General features: G+C 46.7%; 1 protein-coding gene across 8 annotated transcripts in view; it reads right to left on the bottom strand.

Moving 5' to 3' along the window:
* ARFIP2 (ARF interacting protein 2) overlaps positions 1–3,128 on the bottom strand; it is a 274,219-nt gene extending 271,091 nt beyond the window's left edge. For 4 of the 8 annotated variants that reach the window (XM_086933694.1, XM_086933704.1, XM_086933696.1 and 1 more), the window contains exon 1: positions 2,845–2,974. The gene's annotated coding sequence lies outside the window, so the exon portion shown is untranslated. Of the gene's footprint in view, positions 1–2,844 lie in introns of all 8 variants that reach the window. The other 4 variants (XM_086933698.1, XM_086933702.1, XM_086933705.1 and 1 more) reach the window with 4 other exon arrangements.
* Positions 3,129–14,896: the final 11,768 nt, after the last annotated feature.

The following is a 14,896-nucleotide window of genomic DNA, read 5'->3' as shown; positions in this document are numbered from 1 at the left end:
TCTCCACTATCCCTGTCAATCCAACTAACAGACTTGCATGTCCACCACTCAAATTAAACTCATATGTCTCCATACTAATTCACCACGACTCCTTTTTCGGTTCCGCAGTTGCGTGCAAAACACCGAAAAGTGCTTTGACTCCTCATCAGGGGTAGTGCACGCTATATAAATAGGGGGAGGGACTGATGTGCAAAAAGCATGTAACAGCCACAAACTCACTCATTTATAGGTAGTCAAATATTGTTGTTCATGGCATAGCCCCAGGTGGCAATCCATGTAAAACTACTCCAGTAAAAGCCTGAATCTGTGTTTTTCCAGAGTGGCGAATATTTCACGAGTGTGCAAGCAGAGCCGCTCTCCACGTTCAAAGGTATTTTTCCCTTTCAAGAACAGGAAGGGTTTTCTGTGCAAGTGCACGAACCCTCTGCACTACCCCGCAGATAGTCCACAGAAGTAATAAGTAAGCGCAGAGCAGGAGTGTGAACGGGGGCCTACATTTTATTCAGAATTCTGCCCTGTTTCTTAGCGTTTTTTAGTATGTACAAAGTACGAAATCTATGCAAATATTTATGGATTGTCATTTCTATCTTTCTACACCTCTCATCTTCTCTATCCCCTCTCATTTTGCACGTCTCATTCACGCCTCTCATCTCCTGCCTCTCATTCGACGCCTCTCACCTTCTTTGTCCCTCTCATTCTCCACTTCTCATTTTACGACTCCTCTTCTGCTCCTCTCATTCTACGCCTCTCGTCATCTCTATCCCTCTCATTCTACGCCTCTCATTCTACGCCTTGCATCTTCTCTGTCCCTCTTATGCTATGCCTCATCTTCTCTGTCCCTCTCATTCTACGCCTCTCATCTTCTCTGTCCCTCTCATTCTGCACCTCTCATTCTACGCCTCTCATCTTCTCTGTCCCTCTCATTCTGCACCTCTCATTCTACGCCTCTCATCTTCTCTGTCCCTCTCATTCTGCACCTCTCATTCTACACCTCTCATTCTATGCCCCATTTTATCTGCCCCTCTCATTCTACGCCTTTCATCTTCTCGGTCCCTCTCATTCTATGCCTCTAATCTTCTCTGTCCCTCTCATTCTGCACCTCTCATTCTACACCACTCATTCTACGCCCCATTTTCTCTGCCCCTCTCATTCTATGCCTCTTTTCTCCTGTCCCTCTCATGCTATGCCTCTCATCTTCTCTGCACCTCTCATTCTATGCCTCTCGTCTTCTCTGGCCTCTCATTCTACGCCCCATTTTCTCTGCCCCTCTCATTCTATGCCTCTCATCTTCTCTATCAATCTCATTCTATGCCTCTCATCTTCTCTATCCCTCTCATTCTACGCCTTGCATCTTCTCTGCCCCTCTCATTCAATGCCTCTCATCTTCTCTGTCCCTCTCATTCTGCACCTCTCATTCTAAGCCTCATTTTCTCTGTCCCTCTCATTCTGCACCTCTCATTCTACGCCTTGCATCTTCTCAGCCCCTCTCATTCAACGCCTCATCTTCTCTGCTCCTGTCATTCTACACCTCTCATCTTCTCTGTCCTTCTCATCCTGCCCCTTTCATTGTACGCCTCTCATCTCCTGCCCCTCATTCTACACCTCTCATCTTCTCTGTCCTTCTCATCCTGCCCCTTTCATTCTATGCCTCCCAACTTCTCTGCCCTTCTCATCTCCTCCTCTCATTCTACACCTCTCATCTTCTATCTCTCTCATTCCACACCTCTCCTCTTCTCTATCCCACTCATTCTACGCCTTATCTCCTCTGCTCCTCTCATTCTACACCTCATCTTCTCTGCTCCGGTCATTCTACACCTCTCTGTCCTTCTCATCCTGCCCCTTTAATTCTATGCCTCCCAACTTCTCTGCCCTTCTCATTCTACACCTTGCATCTTCTCTGTCCCTCTCATTCAGCAACTCATTCTCCGCCTCTCTTCTCTGCCCCCCCTTATCTTCTACCATTCTCATTTTACACCTCTCATCTTATCTACCACTCTCATTGTAAGCTTCTCGTCTTCTCTGTCCCTTTAATTCCACACCTCTTATCTTTTCTGCTACTTATTCTAACTCTCATCTTCTCTCCCCTCACCTGCTCTCCTTTACATTTTAACTCTTCTCCCCTTTCTCTCATGCATCCCTCTTCTTACTAATCAGCTCATTCTTCATCTCCTCTCGTGTATGCCCTCTCTCCTTCTTCACCTCTATCTTGCCTAAAATGAATAACCTCATCTCCCTGTTCTCATTGTGCCGCTCTCATCTGCCACCCCTCATTCTGTCTCGTAGGTCTTCTCTTTCTGTATCCATTATCTCCTCATTTGCCACCTCTAGTTTCCTCGCCCCTTGCCCTCAATCTTCCTCTCTCTTCTCATCCCCTCGTGCCATCGTCTCATTCTTCTTCTTGTCTCTCCTTCCTCCCATGCATCTTTCTCTCTCCTCTAATCTACTCTCTTCTGTCTTCTTAGTCTCCCCTCTTTCTTCTCATTCGATTCTTCTCTCCCTCCGCTCTTATACCCTATCCCACCTCTCATCCATCTCCAATGCCCCCTCACTTTCTCGTACCCCATCCTCATTCTTCCCCTCTTTTTCTCCATCTTTCTCTCTCTCATTTATCATTCCTCACCATATCTGTCAAATCCCTTTTGTCAGGCCCTTTATTCCCTGTATCTGAGTATTGTGGTCTGTCCCCCTCCCCCTCCTCCAGTCAATCATGATCTCAGGGCTGGGGTGCAGGCCCCCCGCACCCCACTGTCTCTCAGTTGTCTTACCTGGCGGTCTCCATCCATCCATTCCACCCCTATGGAGCCGAACGGTGCTCCCACCCCCACCCTGGCCATTGTCCCTCACCTGCCGGCCTCTTCGCCCCCTCGGGCGGGGGCCCCTCTCCCTTCTGCGACGGATGGAGCCCCGGTGTCTCCACCCCCGGGCCGCTCTCTGGCCGGTGCCTCCGGGTCCTAGCCGCTGCCTCGGTCTCTGGGCTCCGCCGGAAGTGATGTCTCCCAGTGACAGCTCGGCAGCTGCGGCGACCACGGGGCAGCCACGTCGTGGTTGGCCAAACTGACAGCGCCAGGTAAACGGGCCAACCAAGGCCGCCATCTTGGGTTTGGCCAACCCGAAGGCTCCTCTATGACAACAAAGCAACCGGAAGCGGACAGAAGGTCGCCATGTTGAGTTTGGCAGAGTGATGTCTTTCCCGTGCCCTCTGACAGCTCACCTATGGAGATGCGGCAGGTGGCTACGCCATGTTGTGGTTGGCCAAGGCATGCCTACCTCTTAAAGCCTTCCCGGGTAATACACGGCAGATAAATGAATGGATCTGAATGTTGTGCCGTACGCTAGAAAAACTGTAACAGGCATTAGAGCTCAGTAGTGCTTCATCTATGCATGCAACCGAACTGCTTCGAGGCACTGCATCATACATGCCAATAGACCCGGTTTCAAGAAAAAAATGGCTTTATTTGAGCTGTCTCTCGCCTGAAATTGCATTTTCTACAATAGAAGTCAATGTGGAATTTTCATTCTCCCGATTTTTTATTTTAAATCTCCCTGGTCCCAGTCTAAAATGTTGGCATGTATGCTGCATTAATCGTATCAAAAGCACAAGGGGCGGTGCAGGAGTGGCAAGCTGCAAACAAATAAAATATCAGGAAACTGCAAGGCAGTTAGGGAATGAGTAATGCCCCCATCCCATCTTACCTCCCCCCCTCACCCCCAGGTTTTATTGCCCCACTGATTGCTGAATGAGGAACAGAAAGAAAAATAAATTCCACACAGCAGTGTGCAGCTTGCCTCATGTTGCCTGCCGGGTTACATAAAACAAGTTGTCCTGCATGCCACAGATGTCAGGCTCAGACAGCTTTTCCTTTCTGTCCTTGATCTTTCTGGTAAGACCTGCCTGCTCAGGGAAGTCGTTGTTCTTCTTATTAGTGCTATTTAAATCCCTGGCTTTCTGCTAAACTGAGATTTCATTTCAGACTTCACGTCCATTTAGTGGTTGGCCTCTCTGCTGACGCTACATGGCCTAGAGGGTGAGATGGCAGTCCAGTGTGCATTGCCATTCAATGCTCAAGTCTCTTAAGTTTTCCTACTGGCATTCTTGTTTTATACAGAATGCTGAATTACGGCTTTTTAAAAAGAAAATTATGGAAGGTCGCATATAGGTCAAAAGACAAGAAAGGTAAATAGTTCTAGGGTGTAAAAAAGGCACTGAAAGAGAGGCAGAGAAACTCCTACCTTTTATACAGAATTACTTTGCAAAAAGTAATGTTTTATTTGCTGTGGTTCATGGCCAGGTTCAACCCCCTTCTGATCTCCTACCAGGACACCCTCTTGATAAGTACCAATACACCCATTCCCCCGGTCTCTTGCCTGAATGAGGTGCAGCCTATAAATGGCCTGGGTTCTTTGGGGATGGGTTATACGCAACTTTTATGGTGGAGTATTGCTGTTTTCTGCTTTCATTATGACACTCTAAACAACCACTTACTGTGCCTGGACATTTAATTGTCTCTGTTGGTGGTTATTGACGTGTGGTCCGGGGACACCTGGGGGTCCACAAAGCCTATTCAGGGGGTCCGCAACTGCTTAGAAAATGAAATAATATCGACAGATTAATAAAGTGTGTGCAAATAAAGAAGCAACATGTTAAATTAAGCAATTCCAATTTTATTGTTTTAGTTAATAAAAACCATAACAATTTGCGCTCAAACAGTATTTATATAACAACTGCTTTCCAAGTCCAAAGTTACAGAAATAATAGGCAACCATGTTTTGCATTATTGTTAAAAGCTCCTGAGTAGGGAATGAGATTAAAAAAACAATTCCCGAGTAGTTAAAGTGCAGAGTGCCAAATATTGATATCCTAATGGGCTAAAATACTTAAATGAGATCGGGCGGGGAGGAAAAAATGTGTCACATGATGCATGCAATTACCGTACTCATGGCTATCCCCTGATCCCTGCGACTGAGGACTTCAAAGTTGTAACCATCAGTCATATCTCAGTTTACTTTCTCAGTAATTGAGTTCAAGGTCCTTAGATGGAGTCGAGGAAAAATGGGTGAGGTCCTTTACATGGTGCATACAATTTCTGAAAACTGAAAGCAAAAATGATGGATGAATTTGCAGTGAGCCCCGCTTTGCCCTCCCAATAATAAAGACAAGAAGCATCATGTAGTTTAGGAGTTGATCACCCTTTACCACACCAAGATCTAACTTCCGATTTACTCAGTGGAGGTGACAGAGGAGCTACTTAGAGTTCATTGCTTGAGAGCCGCTTACCGCTCCAAGTTCTCCTTTCTGGCTATCGGCATTCAGTGGTCCGTTGGTTGGCTTTTGGGTGGGGGTAACAGGCAGATGTGAATCATGACCTAAGAGACTTGTCATGGCAGTTCCTGTTTCAGGGTTTCTGCATGCAATAGTCCGTTATTAGTTTTTGAGAAAAAGTGCAGGCTGAGAATCAGCAGGTCGAGGGTGGGGTTGAGCTCCAAGCTCCTTAATGAGTTTGCCACACCTACACAGAGTTCCTACATCGGTATGGGAGAAACACAGCGAAGAGGCCCCCAGACAAGTACAAACTGCTTTCATTAGGTAAATTGGTTTCAGCAGAAACATCCTGGTGGCATCAAGCGTAGGAAAGCAGCACAGGAGGTGCAACCATGATTCGGGCTTTTAGTTGCAAAGTCTACTGACCCCCTCCTTGATGGAGGGGCCCATAGATTAAAGTCGGCCACTGATAGACCGAAAAGGCACATGTATAAAATATCTCTGCAAGCCCATCTGTTAACTGCCTTTGAGAGGTATGGTTGTGGCTTCCCTGATAAGTAAGAGAAGTTCAAAGGAGACATGACATGCATGACAGCCACTCATGACAGCCCTTTTAGCTTTCTATTAAGACAAGTAAGACCTTAGTTTTCAGGGTGACTATGTGGGCCATAGGTTTGGAGGTCTCCCTGAAACATACCCCCAGGTAGTTATACTTCATTGTTCTTTTGATGGACGTGGCCCCCATGTGCCATGTTAGGAATTTCTTATTCTTATAATACCCACAAATCAGGACTTTGGTTTTTATTTTGATTATTCGTGAATAAGTCCCCTTCATTATATTCCTGGAGTTTGCTCAGGGCTCGCTTAGTACCAACTTTGGTGTGATCCATTCCAACAATGTCGTCGGCATAATGTAAGATGTTTAAGTTCAACTGGCCTAATTGTGGGGTTACCAAGCAGTTGCTCTCAAATAATTTGTCCAGATCAGCTTATATAAGTTGAAAAGGAGGGGTGCAAAGATGCCCCCCTACTTCAGTCTGCCATTGAGAAGTGATTTTGGAGGTGACAGTGTGGGGTCCTGTTCTCACACGGACCCGTGTTGGAATACAGAAAGATGATAGGCCCAAGTAATTTCGAGGGGTCCCTCTACGTGTTTAGTTTTCTCCATCCCGGAAAGCTTCCCTCAACTCCGCCACCTTCCCGGAAATCTGGAAACACGCCGAACTCCGCGCCCTCTTGAAGAAACCTACAGCAGACCCCACTGAACTTAAGAACTACCGCCCCATTTCGCTCCTCCCATTCCCTGCCAAAGTCATTGAGAAAGCCGTCAACAGTCAACTAGCCGCCTTCCTCGAATCCAACAAATCCCTTGACCCTTCATAGTCCGGCTTCCGAGCAAAACACAGCACCGAGACCGCCCTCATCGCTGCAACAGACGACATTCGAACTCTATTGGACAGCGGAGAAACTGCTGCCCTCATCCTACTCGACCTCTCCGCAGCCTTCGACACAGTCTGTCATAACACCCTTATACAACGCCTCAGCAACGTCGGAATACAAGGAAAAGCATTGGACTGGATCATCTCGTTCCTCGCCGGAAGAACCCAGAGAGTTCGCCTCCCCCATTTTAGATCAGAGGCCCCCAAAGTCATCTGCGGCGTACCACAAGAATCATCACTCAGTCCCACCCTCTTCAACGTATAGATGAGTCCCCTCGCATCCATCACGCGCCAACACAACCTCAACATTATCTCCTACGCAGACGACACCCAGCTGATCCTATCCCTCACCAAAGACCCAAACACCGCCAAAACCAACCTACACGAAGGGATGAAAGAAGTAGCCGAGTGGATGAAGATCAGCCGTTTAAAACTTAACTCGGACAAAACGGAAGTCCTCCTCTTAGGATCATCCCCCTCCGCCTGGGACGACTCATGGTGGCCACCGTACCCAAACCGATGGACCACGCACGTAACCTGGGCTTCATGCTGGACTCCTCCCTCTCGATGACCAGACAAGTCAACGCCGTCTCATCATCATGCTTCAACATCCTACGTATGCTCAACAAAATTTTCCGTTGGATCCCCACCGAAACTAGAAAGACGGTCACCCATGCACTGGTCACAAGCCGACTAGACTACGGAAACACCCTTTACACCGGAACCACATCCAAACTTCTGAAAAAACTCCAACGCATCCAAAACGCCTCAGCCAGACTCATCCTAGACATCCCCCGACAAGCTCACATTTCTGGTCACCTAAAAGACCGCCACTGGCTCCCCGTCAACAAAAGAATAACGTTCCGCCTCCTCACCCACGCACACAAAGCCCTCTATGACCTAGGACCCGAATACCTCAACACGCGCCTGTCCTTCTACACCCCCATCCGCCATCTTCGTTCGTCCAATCAAGCCCTTGCCGCAATTCCACGCATCCAAAGATCCACCATGGGAGGAAGATCCTTCTCCTACTTACCAGCCAAGACCTGGAACTCCCCACCCACCTCCGCCTCACACAGAACCACCTCTCCATCAGAAAACAACTAAAAACTTGGTTATTTGATAAGTAAGCTCCCTTCCCCCCTCAAGCGCCTTGAGACCCTCTGGGTGAGTAGTGCGCTATACAAATTTAAACTTGACTTGACTTGACTTGACTGTGGTGATCTACTTAATCATAAGTGGCACTGTAGTCAGTGAAACAGTGGAAAAGTAGGGGCTGGCACTTTTGAGCTGCTCGTGGATCAAAACAGCAGGTGCAGTGGTGGTATCAATTGTTGAAACAGCTGCTAGAAACCCTCTCTGAAAAAATGGCAAAGCATAATTTTTCGCAACCAAGGCCTCCAGATGTTTGAGTAACTGATCAAGCGTAAGCTTTAGCCTCTAGATCTAAGAGGGCTAATAGACAGTAGTTAAATGGATTTGTCGGGTCCCCTTTCTTAAAGATTGGGCAGAAGATAGATCCCCTCCATGCATCTGGGACTTGGTCAAAGAGGAAGGCTTGTTTGAAAAGGGCGGTTAGCACCTTTGCCCTGTCCTTTGTGGCACATTCATATATTCCAGCCGGGAGGCCATTGCAGCCTGGCGCTCTATTATTTGTCATTGCTTTTATAAGTTTGCAGACCTAGGCTGGTGTGATCAAGTCCTGCATATTTCTGATGATTGGTCTGGGATCCCCGTTTGAAAGCATCATCTGATGCTGTTGACTGGCTAGTGTATAATGCTTTTACGTGTCTCACTCAGGATCCTTCTGGAACAGTATTGTACCTGGTGCAGTTTGAAGATTTCAGTTTATTGATGTAGTTCCAAAAACGAGTTAGACTTGTTTCCTGTAGCATTTGACGTATTTTAAGCCATTCTTTTTGCTCTAAGGATTTCTTTACCCCCCCGCCCCCCCCCCACCCCCACCCCCACCGGTTGTTTTTGTGTTTTTTGCACAAATTGGCTGTGGTCTTAGCGGAATTAGCTGTGGGATTAAGCTTGGGAATGTTTCAGGGACCTTCTTAATGCTCTTCGTGCGGTAACAATGGCCTTGGTGTACTGCTGTGGGAACTGCTCCTTCACGTCGACCGTTGAATGTTGCTGTGAGCCTCCGGGTTCCAAACGGCAGTCTCTTAACTTGTTTGTCAGACCGTCCCACTTGTGATGAGAGTCTCACAAGGGGCTAGTGTCAGACTCTGTGATCAACATTTCTAGCCACTTGACCACCTTTGAAGTATCTGTCGCCCTCCATTTAATCCTCCTGACCAGCGGTACATGCGGAGGATCCCACCACCAGAAAGTTAGTCACCATTGGGGCATTTAGGTCAAGAGCTATAGGCAAGGGATTATGGTCACTTTCAGGCCAATCGGGCATCTCAACGTTGATAAAACTACATACTAAGGATTCTGATAGGAAAATGTAGTCAATGGTTGAGGTCCCTTTGATGATGGCGGGAATCTGGCAATGAGGATCTTGAGCCTTAAAAGATTGTTCAGTGGAGATTCATTTGTAAGTTGCAGAAGGTTGTTCATTTTTGTCTGTTCTTAGATATTGCAGGCAAATTTGTCAGTGCTCCCCAAATCCATGACATTGAAGTCCCCTACCAGCAAAATTTAATTTGTAGCAAACTCCCCAAAAATGTCCTCCTGGCTGTCATCAAGATCTTCAGTAGCAGACAGTTTTAATGCGTTGGTCATGTTGTGGTAGCAGTTTAATAATAACTGCAGAGTTTATTTGCAACAAGTTGATGTCCCTGAAATTGATGCTGCTTGCAAGGCTGGGGAATTTTGGTTGAGGGGCACAGCATTGAACTTGCAGGAATGCTTAACAAAGATTGAAAGACCTCCTGATGGCAGCTGGAAAGATTGGTGCATTTTGCTGGCTTAAAGAGCTCAAATTAGCAGCATAAAACTGGTGGAGTAAGCACCAATGTCTCCTGCAGGCAGGGTATGTCGCTTCTGTCCAGATAGGTGAATGCAGATTTGCTTGTCAGACTTGACCTAAGGCCCGCAACATTCTAAGTCCTAATTGTAAGCTAGGGCCCCAATAAGGATGTCAGGGGTTGAGGGCAGCCTTGGACGTCAGTGTTTTGAGCAATTTTCTAGGATGCCACTATAGGGGTTGCCCATCTGACTCTACCATATGAGATTGTTGCTGCTTCTTGTCATGCATCTTACCGATCTTTGATTGTGAACGCATAAAACTTCTATGATGTTTGCGGCCTTTGACGCACTCGGGAGGCAGTCATACATAGCGTCCCACCCGCCCCTCAGCGAGCTCCTGAGTGGACTTGGATGCTCCTGCTGCAGCAATACATGAAGATATTTCGGCGGGAGTGGATTTAGAAACTTGATGCCCCATTCCTCAAAGATCCTTGATTCACCAGAATGATGTCTCCAAGGCCCTCTCAGCATATTCTTCAAATGAGAAGGAATTTGAAATTGGAGGCTAAAAATTAAGTTAGTATCTTCGGATTGATTCGTGGAAGCAGTGCAAGTGCAGCAGACAGAATATGATGTGAATAATAAGTGGCCTTAATAGAATTTTGAAAAACTCCATACTTCCAAATAAAATATTTCATCATTTCATTATGCGTTTGATGAATGCTTGTTTCTGTATTTTTTGTGTATTGTTTTGCGGTTCAAATCATAGAAAAATGCTTTGCCTGGTGTCTCCAGCTTATATTAATAACTCATTGGGAGGGGTGAGGTGTTGGGGGTTAGATTCCAAAAATGATTTAGAGGGTCCCTGGGTTCTAATAATGATTTAGTGAGATCTCTGGGTTCCAGTAATAATTAAGGAGGGCCAGAGGCGACAGCCATAAACGAAGGGTGGTGAGGCGGTTGGGGTCGTGAGGGGGGGATCGAATATTTTAAAACAAGTACCTTTTGCCACAGGCCTCTCCAGTTGCATTGCGTCTCCTCATGGCGCCTCTCCTCTTCCTGCCTGCTGGGCTGCTGGTTCCAGAAGCCCTTGTGACAGACTCCCTGTCCAATCCCTGCGCTGCAGAGCAGCGCTGGAATTGGTCTGAGCATGCAGAAAAGATGCCCTGCTCAGACTAAGGAGTCTGTGGGGTTTCTCCAGCCCGGCTGCTCAATGCCGCTGGGCTAGCGAAAACCTAAGTGCGCATGTGCGTTTTGGTTGGCCTGAGACGGCCGGCCAAAACACATATGCACACTTAGGGAGTGGAGTGCACTAGCACTCCTCCTCTCCCTCTCATTCCTCTGCCCTCCCCTCCCAACAGCGCTGGGTAAAAGCCGGCAACTCTAAATTAAAATGATGCAATAACATTGTTTTAATTTACATTTGCTGGCTCTGAGCCAGGCAGTGGGATGACGTTCCTCCGCCATTGAGGAGGGGTCCACAGAAGTCAAAAGGTTAAGAACGACGGGTCTATGTTCTATAAATTCTTCTTATTTTTATAGATTCTATTTCTTTCTTCCACACAAAGACCTCTTAAACTCATTATATCAAGTCTTGTTTAAATATGGAAATATACCATGTATCCATCATAAAAAATAGGTTAATATAAGTATATATTCCTAATTTCAATAAAAATAATCTACATGGCGTCCCAGGTGCAAAAACGCCCTGCACATATATGACCTACTCGCAGAGAACAATCTGGATTGCCTTATGATCACAGAAACATGGCTAAGAGAATGGTCAAATCCTGATATTACCTGCGCATTACCACCTGGTTATAACATACAAAGACTCGACAGACCGATACATAGAGGAGGGGGAATTGCTATAATACACCGTGAGACACTCACATGCAGCATTTCCGAGTTACAGGATATTAAAGGTGCAGAAAGTTTAGCCTTCAATATACAGGCCCATGACTCCTTCATGTTCTCTGGAGCACTAATCTACCGCCCCCAGGACCAATGGACAATTTTCTGAATAGCATGGGGGAGGTAATTACTGCTTTGACGCTTAAAGCAGCTAACTTCACCCTACTGGGAGACATAAACATTCACCTTGATAATAAGGCCGACCCAAATGCACAATGCTTTAAAGATATCATGCAGGTGCTTGGACTTAAGATTCTCACGAAAGATCCCACACATATAGCTGGCCATACCTTAGACTGTGTCTGCTCTAACCTTGAGACTATCAAGGTATCTACCCCTTTGCCTCAGACGTGGACTGACCATAGTTTTATACCATTTCACCTTACAACAAGGGAAGCCAACAGAACCCAACCAAATGGACCCAGACCTCAGAAACCAACTCCCTGTTGGACAAAAATAATCGAACATCCGGATCTACCCATATGGGTTAAAGAAAACAAACCTTTGACCACTGAGAATGTGTTTTCGGATAATCTCAACTATGAAAAATGGATGAGAAAAATAGGGGAGAAAATAACCTCGGGAGGAGCAACCAAAGCAAAATCTAAACAACGGAAAGTCTCTGCCCCCTGGTATACTAAAGACCTCAAAGAGACACTACGCGCAGTACGCAAGCTAGAACGTACATGGCGTAAATGCTATAAAAAAGAGGACCAAGACAAGTATAAAACAGCCAGACGAAAATATCATGCTCAAATCAAACAAAATAAAATAAACTATTTTACTAACAAAATAGATACATCTCAGAATAACCAAAAAGAGATCTTTCATGTGGTAAAGAGCTTCCGAGATCCAGGGTTTTTGTCACAGGAAATACCTCCATCACAGAGTTTCTGCAATGAAATCGCAGATTATTTTGAACAAAAAATAGTTAACATCATAAAACACTTTCCTGAAGTGATTGAAAACACCGACAATCTAGCTGTAGAAACCAGCCCAGATAAAATTAGATGGAATTCTTTTACTACAATCGATCTGCATGAGACATCCCATACTATGTCAAAAATTAAATCAGGATCACCACTGGATCCCTGCCCTCCGGCACTAGTCCACGAAATCAAAAACGAGGTCAACCCCATGATTAAGTCCATCATAAACGCCTCACTCCAGTCGGGGGAAATCCCCAGCACATGGAAGACGGCGATAGTAAAACCCCTACAAAAACAAGCATTGGAAATGCAATAGGGCTCGCATTAGGAAAGTTTGAGCTATTGGTCTCATAAATGACATTTTTTTTATGTATGTGTTATTTTTTAAAATAGCTAAATTAATAGCTTTGTCATTTATAATGCCAATAGTTCTAACTTTCGCAAATGTGACACCTATAGCATTTCATAAATCAGTACACTGCCAACGCGGTTTTAGGTTCTTCACTCGGGTCAGGGACGTAGACATTTGTGTACTGTAAAGACATGCTTAATGCGCCTCCCTTGGTCATGTGACAGTTCGTGGGCACAGGCCATCACACGGTCAAGGCCAGGTCTAGGCCTCTGCGCACAAGCTAGGTTGGCATACCCCACGGCCAAATAGATCAGGCTACCAGATTAACAAGCCGTCGGGTACTCTGGCCTACATACCATGCAAGGGGCATTCCCGTCCCAAACAACAACTGTCAATAGCTAGGCCTGTGTTCTTTTTATGGGAGGGGGAGGGGGCGTCACGCACGAGTCTGCCATGCAGGACGAACTCAGTGAGGGGCGCACATGAAGTGCTCGAGTTCCCATGAGCCGCGTACCGAGGGCAGGGGTGGGGTGGGGTGTACTTGTGAGGTGGGATCTAAAAGATAGAGAAACAGGGGTATCAAAAAAGTATTACCTTTATTCTCCCTAGAATTGGCTGCAGTGATATAGGTAAGGTAGAACTCCAAAGCATTTCCTACTACCCGATACAAGATCCATATTGAGAGAATGGATAAGGGATGAAGGGTACACCATGCTGACAATTCTGTGCTGCCGGCCACTGGCTGGGCCCGTAGCCCGTGAGGTAATGGGCCGGGAATGCGCGGCCTGCAACAGCAGCACCCCCTCCCCAGCCTCAAAGGGGGCCACTAATTAAAGGCCGAGGGAGGGGGCTCGGGACATCTTCACTGCTCTCGGGGCGTTAATGGGGCAGGAATGTGAAGACACTGGGCGGGGAAGGCGAGCACTGCGAGGGGGACAGGAGGGTGAATGGATGGGGCCGACGGCAGGGTTGGAAGAGAGACCGCAGCAGCCAAGGGACTTTGTTCATTCCCCAGGAGCTGGAGCTGCTCTTAAAAGGCCACAGCTGCACATTTTTCCAGGATCATTGAACATGTACACTTTTCTGTTGCGCTGAGTTCTTTATTTTTAAAACTCGACACCGTGCACTAGCAACGTCAAGTCATGGTCGGATAACAACATTCCTCAAGGAAATAAGTGATGTGAAGCTGAGTTCTAACAACAAAATCTACCGGACTTGCACAAAGAGCTGCATACTATCGATCAAACAGTGTAACTGCACACGAGTCAAGAGAAAGGACGCAAGGAAGATTTATTTAAAATAATACATATATACATATAAAGAAACCGAACATTTGAACTGGTCACTAATGAATTAATTTCATAGATTCGCATCCCTTCCCCACTTTAATCTCTTAGGGTCCTGCATAAGGGAGGAAGGGTGACGAGACGCATGGGGAGCAGCAGGCCGAGCAGTGAATAATATGGGGAGGAGAAATGCCGGGCTGAGGCAGAGCACACGCTGAGAAGCTTGTGGGAGCGGGGCTGGGCTGCCTTTGATGTGGTAATGCGAGGCAGGCAGGCAGGCGGCTGGTGGCATTGTGCACGCGCTTTTTAGGGCTTGCGCTTGCGCAATGACCTAAAAAGCACATGCACTTGGTGGAATCGCCAGTGGAAGTTAAACGCTGTTTAAGCCCCTATAGAGCTTCGCCAGCTGTGCGCACAGCAGGAGAGCCCTAAAAACCACTACACGATCCATCCGTCTTAACTAATCTGAGACCCATCTCACAACTCCCCGCGTTATGTAAATGTGCCGAAACCCTGGTAAATAAACAACTCTCATCATTTCTGGAAACAAACAATATATTACACCCAAATCAGGCAGGTTTCAGAGCCAATCACTCTACAGAAACAGCACTCCTGTCAACGACGGAAACTATTAGAGCGGCTCTTGACCAGGGGAAGAAGGCAGTCCTGATTCTCCTGGATTTATCTGCAGCATTCGACACGGTGTCCCACACCATATTACTACATCGCCTAGCTGAGGCAGGCATTGGGGGCACCGTGTTGAAATGGTTCACAAACTTTCTGCTTCACAGAAA

Source organism: Lissotriton vulgaris, chromosome 8 (genome assembly GCF_964263255.1).
Source record: "Lissotriton vulgaris chromosome 8, aLisVul1.2, whole genome shotgun sequence".
Lineage (NCBI taxonomy): Eukaryota > Metazoa > Chordata > Amphibia > Caudata > Salamandridae > Lissotriton > Lissotriton vulgaris.
Note: the sequence above shows the minus strand (reverse complement) of the source record. Positions and strands in the feature narration are given on the sequence as shown.